An 18,446-nucleotide genomic window follows, 5' to 3' on the forward strand; every position below is an offset into this window, starting at 1 on the left:
CACACATGCAGAAACCTAACACCTAGGGCAAACACATACACACACACACTGCACCAACAACGGTCCACCCTGTACTGCTGCCCCTCACAAACACACATACACACACATGTCAATTGGTGTTACCAGTGGCCGGCTTGGGCATATCTAACCCACACCCTGTGCATATGATGACACTGTGCCACCTCCTGCATACTACAACATCGGTGCAGGTAAAGGTAAACACGTTGCTGATGCACAGGGTGACTACATAGATGTGTATAAGTAGTAACATGTTGGTAACTGTTGTGTGTTGCAGTATAAATGTGTGTATATCCCATCAGTCCTGCTGCAGTAACTGTATGAATGTCCTCAATTGTTATCTGCACCCATACTACTTAACAAAGTGTACCTGCAGCACACCATCACATGCTAACATTGACTATGGCAATGTGCATCTTGTGCTGTTATGTAGATTCAGCTACATGTATCTGTTCTGTCACACATGCATTTATACACACCCTGCTACCCACACACATGCACACGCCACCTGCCATTCCCATTATTTATCACCCTACATGAGTAGCTGTTGATACATGACAGGTACACATTTCAGAAGTGCACTATGTTGTTTACTACTGGCATCCCCTTCTCTACCTGTACTCACAGGGTGCAGGCAACCTCATCATTTGAAGATGTAATGTGCATCAGGTACTGTAGTACCCTGATTGCCACAGCAAACATGCTTCCCATACGGAAATGCACACACAGACACATCCCACATCCACACACTTGCCACATTCAGGCTTCAGAACACTATCTAGGTATATTCGGTACATGTGCATGTTCAAGTAGCATGTAACACTATACTGAGTACTGGCACTTAGTTGTCTGTTGTCATGTTGTCTGTATAGAATAAAAGAATTGTTTTATTATCCTACTCCGTGTTGTGGACATTACTTGAACAAGTGTTACCTTACATGTGTTATCAGTACCAACACCTTCTGTTTTGTAGTTTTGTTTGTATAGGGTGCTATCAACATCACTGCTTGTTAAGGGTAATGACCACCCTGCAGTGTATAGCCCCATGTGGCAAAAGCCACATCCCACCCCATCATTGTGCACACACACTAACCCCACCAACAGTAAAACACATACTTTCCATTTGCAAGATTCAAACCCACACCTAACTGTGCAATGACAGTAGAAACAGACACATTAGCAGAGTGTGCTATTTGCAGTAGTTGGAGAAACCTTTACTAATGCTGTACTTAGAGGGTGCTGACATCATCTGTGTGTAGGAGGAGGGATGTGCACCCTGTAGTGTGTTCTCCCAGTTGGCAAAAGGCAGTTAACCCTCCCAGCATAGTGCACACACATAAACCACACTCATACATTCCCTTTGCAGGATTCAAACCCCACCTAACTACGTTATGACACTGAAGAAAGACACATTAGCAGAGCGCTATGCAAATTACTGGAGGACTTTACTACAGGTGATATAGTTATACAGTCCTGACATCATCACTATTTCAAAAGGGGGATCTGCATCCTGTACGATACTGTCACGGTTGCTATTAGGGACATTTCCCACACACACACATCGATGTGTTGGAGGTTTGCATATGTGGGGGATCCAGAACACCAGTGTGATTAGTATATGGTTTGATTGCAACAATGAGGGATATACTCCCAGTGGTGATTAGTTTTTACTCATGTTTGTAAAGATCAGCTCTAGTATATCTGCCCCTCTTGTGGGAAGGTTGGTTACCTGTTCCATAGCCAAAGAATGTCTGATCAATGGGAATCTTAGAGCTTGGTATTGTGGCCTGTGTAATGTACACAGTCTATGTTTGGGTAGCTGGCATCACCCAGTATGATGGTGTTTGCAGAGTAATCTAAACTCTCCTGTGTCAGCATGAAGGCTGTGTGGGAGACCTGAGTTTGAGAGGGTGCTGTAAGAGCTCCTCTGTGTCTCTTTCCATGTGGTCCAGGGAGGTACGTCCCAACAGGTAGCTGACTGTGACCCTCCCCTTGCTCTGTCTGGAGGGCTGCACGCCTGTCAACAGCTCATGTCAAGCAAGTGCACACCCTCATAAATGATGTGGAAGCCTTCAAAGGCCCAAGGCCTGTTGAAAATATGGACCAGACTGCAGATACCTGTATAGAGGCATTCTGTGGACACATTCAGGAATGCATGGATCATGAAGCCACATATGAAAGCATGACCCAATTCTCCAAAGGCAGATGTCCTGGGCGCCGGACACCAGCCATAAACACACTATACAATAGAAGGATGGCGCCACTACATGATACAACAACCTCCCAAAATGTGAAGGCACCACTGATGAGTATTGGAAGACAACTACAGGCACCCATATGATTGTCTAAGGCCATCTTTGAGAGAGGATTCCACAAGCCACTGAGGATAATCACAAGGCTGCCTGTAGTTATGTTAGTAACCTGGGTGGTACTACCCAGATATGCTCAGAGGTAATACAATATGTCACACAAAATATAAAACACACAGACATTGCCATCATCCTAGTGGACAGGTTCAATGCTGCCTTCTCCCCACCACACCAAAAGGGAACATATGTCTCGCATCACAGTGCTTCCCCTGACATCACAGATGCTCAGGTAAGAGATGCCCTTCCCAAAGCAGTAAACACTGCATCAATGGGACCAGACAGTGTCCCAGGCTGTGTCCTACATGAACCACAAGAAGAGCTACACCCAGACATAACACCACTGTTCAATCCCAGCCTTAATACATGATATGTGACCAGAGAGTGGCATACAGCAACAGTGGTCCCTCAACATGCAGGTGGTGCCGCCACGGATCCTGGACACTACTCGCCCCATATGTCTGACTAGCTTTGTCTGCAAAGCTATGGCAAGAATCATCAAGAACCTCACATATCTAGATATTGTGGACCTACAGACATGTCACCATACACAGTTTGGCTTTGTCAATGGCAAATCCTGCCTATCAAACCTGTTTGCTTTGTTTGAAACAGTCACCAAGGCCACTGTCAAGGGGTAGGAGGTCCACACAGCCTACCTGGACCTTGCATAAGCCTTGGATACAATACCCCACTTGTGCATTCTAGGAAGCTCACCAGTGTACATATTAACCCCTATGTCACTATGGGTATTGCACAGTGGCTCAAGGGCAGAACACACATGGTAGAATTGCTGGAGCCATGTCAGCCTCCAACCTGGTACAAGTGGTGTCCCACAAGGCAAAGCCCTAGGGGCTGTCATGTTCATTATATATTTGTCATAGGTACAGGCCAACATGGAAGTACTGTGGCTCAGCACGCCACAGGTGACTGCAGACCTAACACCATAATCAACTCAACAGCTAACACACGATCCTCCAAAAGGGACTCTTGCAAACACACGACTTGTGCCACAGCCATGGCCTCAACATGAATGACAGAAAGAGTATAGTCATCCCTTTGTCAAACAGTAAATGACCACAATGTACCACATATGTGTTAATCCAGTAAGTGCAGACCTAGGAATTATGGACCTTGGGGTACGAGGTTGATAGCATCCTACCATTTGACAACAACATGGACAAAGTGGTTAGGTAAGCATGTGATATGGGCCACATCATCATGGGATCCACATGTAGGCCAGGGAGGACATTGTGCCCCTTTACTCATCCCTCATCATGCCCATAATTGACTATGATGAACCTGTCGGCATGCACCTTACCAGACACCTGCAGCAACTGGGGCTACCACATATGTACCTCGACAAGGGATCAAAGTGCTCAAACAGATGCCACATACTGACTGGTTAAAGTAGCAGCAGCTCTACTCAGTGACATACTGCCTCTTCATAGGCAATCTGTGCCTTACATAGAAGGCCAGGTCATACCCTCACGTAATGGCCATGCTGCATCTCAGAATATCCAGATCCCACCAGGATACACGCTGGAAATACATGAACTTCAGGAGTGATATACATAGGACATGGTGGAGGGGCACATTCACAACTCAGAGGCACCCTTCATTCCTGATTATTATCCCAATAGAGGTTAGGCGGACTGACTCAGTGACTATCCTCAAGAGCTTATATTAATGACTGGATGTGACATTGTAGGGTTACCCTGGGTATCACTTATGTGTCACTGTGAGAAAGAGGCACAGTATACTAACCTTGGAAAAGGGCATAGCAAGACAGATTCACAATGCATGTTGAAAGGCACGCACATTCTGGCTAGGTGGATACATGCCCTGGGCAGATATCCCTGTACGAACCTATGGACCTATGTCTCTTTTCACCATTGGCCCTATGTGCTGTCAATCACCAATGTAATCTCAATACTCCGGTAGCATGTGCAAAGGTCAGTTGTCAGTCACCTCTATGGTACAGTTGTGGAATATGTGTGTCATGTAGTAATGTCACAGCTGCCACATGTACACAGTCAACCCTATCCCCTACCCATTGATGTACATCACATGTATGAGATGGAAACACATGGCCAAACTGTAACAACAACATACAAGTCAGTCAGATGCATGGACACATATGACTCAGTCATTGTCCATGCCACCACAGCTGATGTGGGATGTCGCCACTGGGATACGTGATAGGGAACATGGAAGGGATCACTGAGCAAGTGACACAGGCTGGTAGACCCCTGACCTTGGTTGGCATCAGACCCTCACCAGGGATTCCGACAAATTACTGAATGCTAATGAATAAGTGTATCTACAACACCCTAGCTGAATGGTTCTTAGCATGCAGTCACTGCATTGCTATGGAATACTGTCTTACCACTCCCACAACAGGTGAAAACATGCAGCTCCTGTACATTAACAACATGTAGACCTTATGCCCCAGACCAGGTGTGCATCCTCACTACTAGGCTGATAGCATCTACATCTCACACTGTATATACACATCCCACATGCAGCATCTGCACAGAAGACCACGGTCATAATGTTACCCTGTGCAAATACCATGTATTCACATGTGGCAGGCATCACACATGGTAACTATTGAAAGTCACAGGTACATATGTGTATTTGGCACACACATACATCATGTGTTCATTGCCATAACCGTGTAATCAATGTCATGCATTATTGTGAGGGACAACCCACATACATGGGCATTCTGTGTGTGCACAACACACATGGCATGTCTGTAATCAAAAGCCATACATAATTGTGATATCGCTTAGAAATGGGTATGTGCATCCTGTAGTGTGTTTTCCCAGTTGCCAAAAGGGATATATCAATCATACACACTTACCCCCTACACACACACTTGTCATGTGCCGGATTCAAACCCCTACCTAACTATGTTAAGACACTAGAGACGGACGATTAGCACAGCGCTATTCGCATTACTGGGGAATGTCCTTTCCCTGATATACTTATAGGGTGCTGACATCATCAGAGTTTAGAAAGTGGAATGATCATCCTGTGGTGTGTTTTCCCAGTTGCCAAAAGGGATGTTTCTTTCATACCCACACACTTACCCCTTCACACACACTTGTCATCTGCCGGATTCAAACCCCTACCTAACTATGTTAAGACACTAGAGACGGACGATTAGCACAGCCGCTTATTCGCATTACTGGGGAAAGTCCTTTCCCTGATATACTTATAGGGTGCTGACATCATCAGAGTTTAGAAAGTGGAATGATCATCCTGTGGTGTGTTTTCCCAGTTGCCAAAAGGGATGTTTCTTTCATACCCACACACTTACCCCTTCACACACACTTGTCATCTGCCGGATTCAAACCCCTACCTAACTATGTTAAGACACTAGAGACGGACGATTAGCACAGCGCTTATTCGCATTACTGGGGAAAGTCCTTTCCCTGATATACTTATAGGGTGCTGACATCATCAGAGTTTAGAAAGTGGAATGATCATCCTGTGGTGTGTTTTCCCAGTTGCCAAAAGGGATGTTTCTTTCATACCCACACACTTACCCCTTCACACACACTTGTCATCTGCCGGATTCAAACCCCTACCTAACTATGTTAAGACACTAGAGACGGACGATTAGCACAGCGCTATTCGCATTACTGGGGAAAGTCCTTTCCCTGATATACTTATAGGGTGCTGACATCATCAGAGTTTAGAAAGTGGAATGATCATCCTGTGGTGTGTTTTCCCAGTTGCCAAAAGGGATGTTTCTTTCATACCCACACACTTACCCCCTTCACACACACTTGTCATCTGCCGGATTCAAACCCCTACCTAACTATGTTAAGACACTAGAGACGGACGATTAGCACAGCGCTATTCGCATTACTGGGGAAAGTCCTTTCCCTGATATACTTATAGGGTGCTGACATCATCAGAGTTTAGAAAGTGGAATGATCATCCTGTGGTGTGTTTTCCCAGTTGCCAAAAGGGATGTTTCTTTCATACACACTTACTTCACACACACTTGCCACCTGCTGGATTCAAACCCCTACCTAACTATGTTATGACACTAGAGACGGACGCATTAGCACGGCGCTATTCGGATTACTGAGAGAATCCTTTTCTCCAATATACTTATAGGGTGCTGACATCATCAGAGTCTAGAAAGTGGAATGATCATCCTGTGGTGTGTTTTCCCAGTTGCCAAAAGGGATGTTTCTTTCATACACACTTACACACACACTTACCCCCCTTCACACACACTTGCCACCTGCTGGATTCAAACCCCTACCTAACTATGTTATGACACTAGAGACGGACGCATTAGCACGGCGCGCTATTCGGATTACTGAGAGAATCCTTTTCTCCAATATACTTATAGGGTGCTTACATGATCAGTGTCTAGAAAGGGGGACGACCATCCTCTGGTGTGTTTTCACATTTGCTAGGGGTAACATTTTGTGAGCATGCCCAGTTCAGCCTTCCTGTGGCATGTTGTGTGAAAGATGTCTCATTTATCTAAGTGTGTGAGCATGCCCAGTGTGGGCTTTACATATGTTGAACTCTGCAGCCCATCACATTTGTGGATGAGTGTGACCTTCAACAAATACCTCCAGTTTATGGTTGTGTGTTCTGTGCCATGTTGTGTAGTTACTGTCCGAATGCTTTTGTGTGAACAAAACTGGGAGTATACTGTGCCTGCAGGTTTTGCATGGGATACTTTGCACACAATTGTCAACATCCGCTCATACTGACCTAACACTGTAGCACTGTCTAGTGTAGTGTTTCAGTACTTTCACTGTGGTGGTCAGTATCCTGGGCTTCAGTCCTATCACTGATTTACATTTCCATAGTGTGCACAACAGGCTGGTTAAGGTCCAGTTGTGCACATCTGCACAAAGGCAGTGCCTCTACAGACCCTGTTAATTGCTGCCCCATAAGCTTAACAAGTGTAGTCTGCAAATCTATGGAGAGGATCATAATTGAGCTCATAAACAAAGATATAGGGGACATGCAGACATTGTACCCATCCCATTTTGGCTTGGTCAGGGGCAGATCATGCCTTTTGTACTGGGTTGACATCTTCAAATTGGTCACTTAGGCCATTGTTGGGGAAAGGCAGTCCATACAACCTACCTTGGCCTTGCTAACACTTTCAACACAATACCCCACTCAGGTATTGTGGAAAGCCCTCACAACTGAAATGTAAACCCATATGTCACAAGATGGGTTGCAAACTGGCTTAAGGACGGGACCCACAGGGTTAGAGTTGCTGGCACTATGTTAGACTCCAGGCTGGTCACAGGTGGTGTCACACAGGGCTCAGTCCTTGGCCACCATTGTTTGTCATGTACTTCCCATGAGAACAGGCCAACATGGGAGGACTTTGGATGACAATGTTAGCAGATGAGTGCACACTGGGCACCATAGTGGACAGTGCATCACACACAGATATCCTTCAGAAGGGACTCACAGTAACTGATAGCTGGTGCCAGGGCCATGGCCTGAAGTCAGAGTGCACAACATGTGTAGACATACCCTTCAGGAAAAGCAAGGTGACCCCAAGCTACCATATTGGTGGCAATCCTCTAAGCACAGAGGAGGTTATCACGGACCTGGGGACCCAGGTTGACAGTCGCCATTCTTCTCAGACTCACATTGCTAAAGTGGCTAGGAAGACCTTCTACATTGCCCACCTGATAAGGATGGGATTCACATCCAGATCTAGTGGGTCATTGTTCCCCTGTACTCTTCAGTTATCAGACCGGTGATCAAGTCAAATGCCCTATTCTGGCTGTATCTCACCCAACATCTGCAGCAATTGGAGACACCCTGACTGTCCCCCACCTAAAGGATCAAGGAACCACAACAGCTGTCATATGCTGCCAGATTGAAGACACTCACACTCTATTCACTCACATACCGTATGCTTAGAGGTGACATGTGCCTGACATGCGAGGCCATGTCCAAACAGAGATTAATGGACATGCTCCACCTCAGACTCAGAAGATCCACCTGAACCACTAGTGCAGGTGACTGACACCTTAGCAGGGATGTATGTTGGACATGTTGTAGGGATGGAGTTATCACCGGAGACTCCCTATGCTGTGGAATACAATCCTGGTCCATTTGAGGCAGAGCACCTTGCTGGCTGTGTTCAAGAGGTATCTTGACCTAATGCTAGTCGGAGAATGTGTTTGTCCATCAACACATTGTAAGTTTAGTTTGACATGTCATATGTCTTGTTTAGTATACTGTGCCTCTGTCTACCTGTGACATAACATTGATACCCAGGGTAAACCTCCCATCTCCCATCCACTCATTAGGATTCCTGTTGAGGGACTCAACCAGTGTCTTTATGGACAACCTGTACTGGTAGTTTACTCATGTGTGGGGTGGCTTCTGTGTTTTGATAATGCAGTACAGCCTGTCCTATATATGTCAGTGCTGGGGTTCAGTTCCCTCATGTGCATAGCTACCTGCCATTCAGATTGTACAAGGTGCAGCATGTGCATTGATTCCAGCTTGGACATGGCTTTCACGCCAGGCACAGCTTGCATCTGGGTGGACAGCATGGCAGTGTGTGGAGCTGCACTCTGTTTAATCAGACTACACATTACATGTGTTCCAGCTCTGTCATACTCCTGGTGAGGTACTGTTGTGGACTTTACAGGTGCTGGATGTGTGTGCATGAGGTACACCCACAGGGGCTGTTGTGGTCATTTCTACTGGTGATGAAAGATAACTGCAAAACCAGAATGACCTCCCCTTAGCTAGATGTCAGACAGCATGGACCATACAATCACAACTGGAAACAGGATTCTACACCTACCACCCTAGAACACAGTAAAGGAAAGACACTACGGCTGATGCTGCTCAATGCCCAAGGTCTCTACCTCAAGCTGCACACACTCTATGCCCTTCTCAGTATGTAGCACATTGATGTCTGTGCTGTGCCTGAAACCTGGTTCACAGTTTCTGACAGCACCCCAGCACTATCGGGTGTTACCTCATCTCATGCATTCCCGCACCAGCATCCCGACAACAACAAGAAGGATGGTGGGTGTCCATATTCATCAAGGACACCCTCACCTCATGGTTGGTGGCAACACACTATGCATCGGAGACCATCCAGGTGCCAGTGACCGTAGGCAAGACTGCTCTGCAGTTTGTAGCATGTTACATGCCACCCGGCCACACTCAGGTACCTCACACAGCTATCCTGCAAACACTGAAGGGGATAAATGTATCTCCAAACACCATCCTACTGGGTGATTCCAACTATCCACATATAGACTGGGATCACTAATCATGCCACAACACTCTAACACAAAGGTTCCAAGAGTTCATACACTGAAATGCCATGGAACAACTGGTCCCAATCCCCTCAAGTGGAGGCAACATACTAGAACACATCATCACAAACATGGGGTCACACTGTTCAACACCAGATGTATACCCATCATTGGTGAGATCAGATCATGGACTACTCTCAGTGGGAGTCCACATCCCACCCACACCCCAGATGGGAAAAGAAACGGTGAAGACCTTGTCAAATGCCGACTTCACATTTCTGAGCACTGGTGTGGTCTCTTTCAAGGCCCCCAGGCCAGCGGACACCATTACCCAAGCCACTGTATCACTTAGAAATGCCTTCTACCAGCACCTCCAGGACTGCATGGTTCAGGCAATCCAAAATAATAATGACGTACCACAGGCAAGCATCCAGTCTGGTGGACCCTAGCCATAAACAAGCTGTACAACACAAGGAAGGAGCTACTACAAGATAGAGTGTAATCCGTATGGGGAAGACACCCCTGCTCATTGTGAGTAAAACACTGGGTTCCCCCATACAATCATCCGAGGCATGTTTAGAGAGTAAACCCACTCAGGACTCCAGGGACAATCATGAGGCCTTTTTTACCTATGTTTGAAACCTGGGAGGAAACTCCCAGATATGCTCAGACTTAGTTCAGAATGATGTTGATATCACTGCACCTACAGACATTGGCAACATACTGGCTGACAGGTTCAGTGCAGATTTCTCCCCCCAACTGGGGGGGTATGTACACCAGAGGATTGTAGCCGCCCAAACATCTCCACTGCTGGGGTGGGAACTGCTCAATCCAAGGCAGAAAACACTTTATCCATGGGACCTGATGGTGTCCCCAGTTGTGTGCTCCATGAACTCAATGAGTAATTACACCCGCAGTTAGGGCAGTTGTTTAATCTTAGCCTCACCTCAGGATATGTTCCCAAGGAGTGGCATACATCAATGGTGGACCCACCTCACAAAGGTGGTGCCTCCACCAACCCCAGAAACTACCATCCCATCCCCTTGACAAGCCTGTTCTGCTAGGCTATGGAGAGGATCATAATGGGAATTCTAAATGAAGACATAGGGGACTTGCAGACATTGGGTCCAATCCAGTTTGGCTTTGTCAAGGGCAGATCATGCCTTTAAACTTGGTTGACTTTCTCAAAACACTCACCCAGGCCATTGACGTGGGTAAGGCAGTCCACACAGCCTACCTTGACCTGGCAAAGGCTTTCACCAATACCCCACTCAGGTATCATTGAAAACATCACCAGCTTAATTGTGAACCCATACATCACAGCATGGGTTGCAAACTGGCTAAGGACGGAACACACAGGGTCAAAGTTGCTGGTGCCAGTTCACACTCCAGAGCTGTGACAAGTGGTGTCCCACAGGGCTCAGTCCTGGGCCCACATTTGTTCAGTATCTACTTTTCAGAAGTACGAGCAAGCACAGGAGGATTATGGCTGACAAAGTTTGAAGATGACTGCAAACTGGGAAGCATAGTTGGAAACCCATCTGACACAGACATCCTTCAGAAGGGTTTCATAGAGACGGCTAACTGGTGCCACAGCCATGGCCTTGCATTACACACTAAACAATGCATAGCCATACCCTTCAGGAAGAACAAGGTTACCACTACTTCCCATCTAGGTGGCAATCCTCTAAGCACAATGTAATGCTATCAGGGACCTGGGCACCCAGATTGACAGTGACATTTTGTTTGACACTCACATTGCCAGGGTAGTTTGGAAGGCCTTCTACATTGGCCACCTCATCATGCAGTGATTCACATCTAGATCAAGGGAGGTCACTGTTCCCCTGTACTCATCACTCATCAGACCAATGATTGCATACAATGCCCCATTCAGATTGGATGGGCCCACATATTCCTCGACAGGAGGTGAAAGGGTCTCAAACATATTTCTTATGCTGCCCGACTGAAGGAATTCCAGCTGTATTCAGTCGCCACTGTCTGCTCAGAGGTGACCTGTGCCTGACATACAAGACTATGTCCAACCCAGGATTAATGAACATGCTTCACCTCAAGACCTGTACATCCATCAGAACTACAAGGGCAGGAGACCTAAACCTCAACACAGATATTAATAGGATGTGCTGAAGGGACAGATTCCTCACCCAGAGAGTCCATATGCTGTGGAACAACATCCTGGTACATGTGAGGCTGAGCACCTCACTGGCTTTGTTCAAGTGAGATTGTGACCAATGGATGGGAGATTGCAGGTATACCCCAGGGATAACCTCAGTATCACTGCTTGACAGAGGCACAGCAAAATAATGGGCATATTATCCATCAACTTGCACGGGTGGCAGAAGCCACAAAACTCTGGGCTAGGCTTATAAATGCCCTAGGGCAGATAGTCTAGTATGAACCTGTGAACATAGGCCTTGGGCAGTTCCTGCTATTAGGACAGTGGTCTGCAGCAAGCTATATAGTAGTAGTCGGTTTTAGCCATTGGTTTTGACCATGGCTATTCCATGTTGCTTCTTGTTGTGGTACAAACATGGGTGTGTGGTTATCCATGCTATGTATTGCTAGTCACCCTCATTTTGTATCTTGTTCCATGTGTTTGCACATGTACATCACTGTATGATGTGCAGCTGTTTCCACAGGGTCATATGAGTGGATATGGATGTTAGTTGGGGTCCTCAGGTGTGCATATTGTACATGATATTACATTACTTAACACATGGCATTCATGCCTCAGGTGGTGCTGCAGGGCCACCTCTGTCGGATACACATACTACACTCCCTGTATGTTTGGAAGCAGGTTGTGTCATGTTAGGCATCCCTGTTACTGTATGAGTGAGTCAGAGCGGGTATCAGTCCCAGTGTTCCTACTGACCAAGCATATGTGCTATGCGTTGCCTCTTTGCCAAGGCCAGGCCATACTGGGCACGCCTCCTTCTTCATTAATGCTAACGAGTGCAGACCTGGTTTAAAGTGCCTTTATGGCACTTTGATTGACATGTCTTGTACTCATTTTGAAAGTCTGGAGACAAAAATAAATTCCCACTGCCAGTCTCGAACCCAGGACCTTGGTAACATTAGTCTGTATGACCTACCACTAAGCCATGACAGCCATACAAAAACACTCTGCTAAAATAAATATAACAGTCAATAGTAGGAATTAGTATAAAGGCAATATAGGAGATGTACCATCCAAAGCATGTGAGGCAAAGTTTTAATGGCCAAATCACTGGATTCCCATACTAACCTTCACACTCACAGAACACTGTCAACAGCATACCAGCATCGGCCACGCCCTACAATCTGAAAGGGCTACGCCTATCTCACATACCTTTTTATAGCAGTGTCCTGAAATCACAGTGAGACATGCAATCAACACACACCTGGCTGCATGCAATTAGCAAATGCTGCCTTACAATTGGTGCAGGGGCCATCACATGGACCTATGCAGATACCTACAAAAGCATTCAGTACCCACACTCCACTCATGCAATACAGTCATTGCACAAACCTAATGAGAAAGAGAGAGAGAGAGAGAGAGAGAGAGAGAGAAAAGAGAAAATATACAGACAGCCAGCAGCAAAACCATGAGTAGCAAACAGCAAGCAGCAAGCAAGCACCACTGACACAGCAACAGCTGCCACAAACACAGGTAATGCAAAGTAGCAGGTTAATACTGTGTTTACTGTGACACCTCCAAATGTATCATAGTTCACTATCTATAGCTCTGTCCATGAGATAGGTTTTGTGTGCATAGTCCTGAAATATACACATATGTAATATTGCTGTACATGTTGCCCATACGTGACACTTCCGTAGCTTAGAACAGAAGGCCAGTTGTGCATATGATGCAGTAGATACCAGGGTCAGTAGAGGTTACTCCTCATTGGTGTGGGACCACTGTGTATGTATGGCACTCTTCAGGTACACATCCTGTAGTATGGCCAGGAGTAATATCAGTCTGTAATGTGGTGCCATGTCCTCCTGGGGTGAATGTAGCACACATCCAGGGATACCATTCTGTAACAGTGATGCTATGTGTCCTGCAATGTTGAGGGTGGCCCTCACCTGGACATGTGAGAGGATAGGGAGGTTACAGTCATCTGTGATAACTAATTCCACTTGTGTAGGAGAATGGGGGATATCTGCACCTAAACTGTCTGCAACAATATTGCCAATATCTCAAACATGTTTTCCATACGGAAATGCACACACAGTAACATAACACATCCACACACTTGCCACATTCAGGCTTCAAAACACTATCTAGGTATATTCTGGTACATCTGCATGTTACAGTAGCATGTAGCACTATACTGAGTAGTGTCAGTTGTCTGTTGCCATGTTGTTTGGATAGAGTAAAAGGAGCATTTGTTTATCCTACTTTGTTTTGTGGACATTACTTGAAGTGTAACCTTACATGCATCATTGGTAACAACACCTTCTGTGTTGTTGTTCTGTTTGTACAGGGTGCTGTCAACATCACTGTTTGTTAAGGGAAATGTGCACCCTGCAGTGCATAGCCCCATTTGGCAAAAGAGACATCCCACCCCGCCATTGTGCACACACACCAACCCCACCCACAGTAAAACGCATACTTTCCATTTGCAAGGTCCAAACCCCTACCTAGATGTGTTATGACTCTAAAGGCAGACACATTAGCAGAGTGTGCTATTTGCATTAGTAGGAGCAATCTTTTCCAATGCTGTACTTAGAGGGTGCTGACATCATCTGTGTTTACGAAGAGGGATGTGCACCCTGTAGTGTGTTCTCCCAGTTGGCAAAAGGCACCTTCCCTCCACAGCTGCTATGCACACACACAAACCCCACTCATACTAACACACATACATTCCCGTAGCAGGATTCAAACCCCTACCTAACTATGTTATGATACTAGAGACGGACGATTAGCGGAGCGCTATTCACATTTCTAGGAGATTTCATTTCAGTTGATCTACTTATAGGGTGCTGACATCATCAGTGTTTAGAAAGTGGAATGAGCTCCTGTGGTGTGTTTCCACAGTTGCCAAAAGGGATGTGCTTCTCATACACACTTATACAGACACTTACCCCCATTCACACACACACATGCCACTTGCTGGATTCAAACCCCTACCTAACTATGTTATGACACTAGAGACAGACGATTAGCAGAGCCGCTATTCGGATTACTGGGAGGTAGCATTTCTACTGATCTACTTATAGGGTGCTGACATCTTCATTGTTTGGAATGGGGAATGTGCATCCTGTGGTGTGTTTTCACAGTTGTTAAGAGGAACATTTGAACTAAGTGTGTGAGCATGCCCACTTCAGCCTTCCCATGGCATGTTGTGTGAATGATGTCTCATTTATCAAAGTGTGTGAGCATGCCCAGTGTGAGCTTTCCATATGTTGAACTATGCAGCCCATCACAGTTGTGGATGAGTGTGAACTCCAAAAACTAACTCCTGTTTAAGGTTGTGTGTTCTGTGACATGTTGTGTAGTTACTGTCCAGATGCTTCCTGTGAACACAACAGGGATTATACTGTGCCTGCAGCTTTTGCATGGGATACTTTGCATACAATTGTTAACATCCATTCATACTGACCTAGCACTGTTGTACTGTATAGTGTAGTGGTTCAGTACTTTCACTGTGGTGGACATTATCCTGGGCTTTAGTCCTATCACTGATTTACATTTCCATACTGTGCACAACAGCCTCTTTAGGGTCCAGTTGTGCATGTCTGCACAAAGGCAGTGCCTCTATGGACTCTGGTAATTACTGCCCCATAAGCTTAACAAGTGTAGTCTGCAAAGCTATGGAGAGGATCATAATGGAGCTCATGAAGAAAGATATGGAGGACATGCAGACATTGTACCTGTCCCAGTTTGTGTTGATCAAGGGCAAGTCATGCCTTTTGTACTTGGTTGACATTATCAAAACAGTAACTAAGGCCATTGATGAGGGAAAGGCAGTCCATAGAGCCTACCTTGCCCTTGAAAACACTTTCAACACAATACCCCACTCAGGTATTGTAGGAAACCCTACCAACAGAAATGTACACCCATATGTCACAAGATCAGGTTTCAAACTGTCTTACGGACAGGACCCACAGGGTTAGAGTTGCTGGCACTATGTCAGACACCAGGCCAGTCACATGTGGTCTCACACAGGGCTCAGTCCTTGGCCCCTATTGTTTGTTATCTACTTCTCAGAAGTACAGTCCAACATGGGAGGACTTTGGCTGACAAAGTTTGCAGATGACTGCACACTGGGTGCCATAGTGGACAGTGCATCAGACACGGATATCCTTCAGAAGGGGCTCACGGACACTGATAGCTGGTGCCAGAGCCATGGCCTGAAGTCAACTTGCAAAACATGTGTAGTCATACCCTTCAGGGAAAGCAAGGTAACCCCAAGCTACCATATAGGTGGCAATCCTCTAAGCACAGGGAAGGTTATCATGGACCTGGGGACCCAGGTTGACAGTCACTGTTCTGATGACACTCACATTGCTAAAGTGGCTAGTAGGACCTTCTACATTGTCCACATGATCAGGAAGGGATCCACATCCAGATCTAGTGGGTCATTGTTCCCCTGTACTCTTCACTTATCGGACCGGTGATCTGGTACACTGCCTTATCTGGATGTATCTCACCTGACATCTGCAGCAAGTGGGGAGACCCTGAATGTCCCCCAACCAAAGGATAAAGGGTCTCCAACATCTGTCATATGCTGCCAGATTGAAGACACTACAGCTCTATTCAGTCACATACTGTCTGCTTAGAGGTGACATGTGCATGACATGCAAGCATGTCCAACCAGGGATTAATGGACATGCTCCACCTCAAAATCTTCAGATCCACCTGAACCACTAGTGCAAGTGACTTACACCGTAGCAGGGATGTACATTGGACATGTTGGAGGGGTGGATTTATCACCCGGAGACTCCCTATGCTGTGGAATACAATCACGGTCCATGTGAGTCACAGCACCTTGCTGGCTCTGTTCAAGAGGTATCCTGACCTGTGGATGGGAAATCATAGGTTTACCCCGGGGATCGTCACTGTGTCACTGCTGGAGACAGGCACGTCAAACTAATGGGCACAGTACTGTTTCCATATAAGGGGTGGCCGACGCAACCAGACTCTGGACTAGGCTTAGAACTGCCTTGGGGCAGATAGCCTAGTATGAACCTATGAACCTATCTGACCATGTTGCATTATGTTCAGATGTGAACTACTTACAACGGCCTCAACCAACTGCAGTAGTGTATTCCACAACATGGGTGTACATTGGCAAACACTACCGATGTGCCCAAGGCCATTTCTAATGGTTATTGGATAGTGTGTTTGTCCATCAACACATCATAAGTGCAGTTTGGCATGACATATGTCTTGTTTTGTATACTGTGCCTCTGTCTACCTGTGACACAACATTGATACCCAGGGTATACCTACCATCTCCCATCCACTCGTTAGGATCCCTGTTGAGTAGAATCAATGAGTGACTCTATGGATAACCTGTACTGGTAGTTTACTCATGCGTGGTGGTGGCTTCTGTGTTATGGATAATGCAGTACAGCTTGTCCTATGTATGTCAGTGCTGGGGTTCAGGTCCCTCATGTGCATATCTCCCTGCCATTCACATTGTACAAGGTACGGCATGTGCATTGCTGACAGCTTGGACATGGCTTTCTACATCAGGCACAGCTTGTGTCTGGGTGGCCAGCATGGCAGTGTGTGGAGCTGCATTCTGTTTAATCAGGCGACACATTACATGTGTTCCAGCTCTTTGATACTCCTGGTGAGGTACTGTTGTGGACTTTACAGTTGCTGAATGTATCTGTTGAGGTACACCACACAGGCGCTGTTGTGGTCATTTGTAATGCTGCTGAAAGATAACTGCAAAACCACAATGACCTCCCTTAGCTAGATGTCATAACCCTCATGATTAGGTTGGTATATGGATTGTTGCTGTTAACCCTACAGCCACATTTTTGTCCAATGCAGGATATCTATCACCTTGTGTCCCCATTCTGGCATTACATGTTAGGTATGTCATGGGTCGACACCTATGTGGGAATTGGTGGTCACTTACTGGATTATCCACAGAGGCTGACTATACTGTTTTCACCATTTAACATGCTGACATGGCTATGGCACCAGCTGTCTGTTTCTATGTGGCCCTTTTATGGGATGCTTGTGTCAGCTGGTGTATCAGATATGTCAGGCGGCTTGTTGTCCTCTACAAACATGTTCCAGCACAGTCCTTACTTGTTGGCCTGTACCTATGGGGCATATATACCAGATGGTGAAGGTCCCAGGACCAAGCTTTGTGGGATGCCTGTTATATGTGGTTTGTAGTCTGACATGGGTGCTGCATGTCTGACCATGTCAGTTCTGTCGTTGGTCTGGTTTGCAACCCTCCCATGACATTGGGGTGTATATATCAGCTGGTGAGCAAATCTATACGGAACACATAGGGTATTGTACAGAAGGCTTTGCAAGGTCCGCTACACTGTGTGGACCACATTGCCCTCATCACTGACTTCAAGTACTGTTTCAACTGAGTCACACATGTTTAGGGGTGGGGTCTGCACTTTGTAAACCCACACTGGGTAGGGTCGGGTGTCAATAGATCCACAATATCATTATGTCTGTGGTACATGCTGGTCCTTTCCATAGCTGTGCAGACCAAACCTCTCATGATTCTGTGGTGGTTGTTTTTCCTATCCATTCAGGAGACACCTTTGTTGAGAACACCCACTGTTGTTG

The sequence above is a fragment of the Protopterus annectens genome, chromosome 11.part0 (assembly GCF_019279795.1).
Source record: "Protopterus annectens isolate FY-2018-M chromosome 11.part0, PAN1.0, whole genome shotgun sequence".
Classification (NCBI taxonomy): domain Eukaryota; kingdom Metazoa; phylum Chordata; order Ceratodontiformes; family Protopteridae; genus Protopterus; species Protopterus annectens.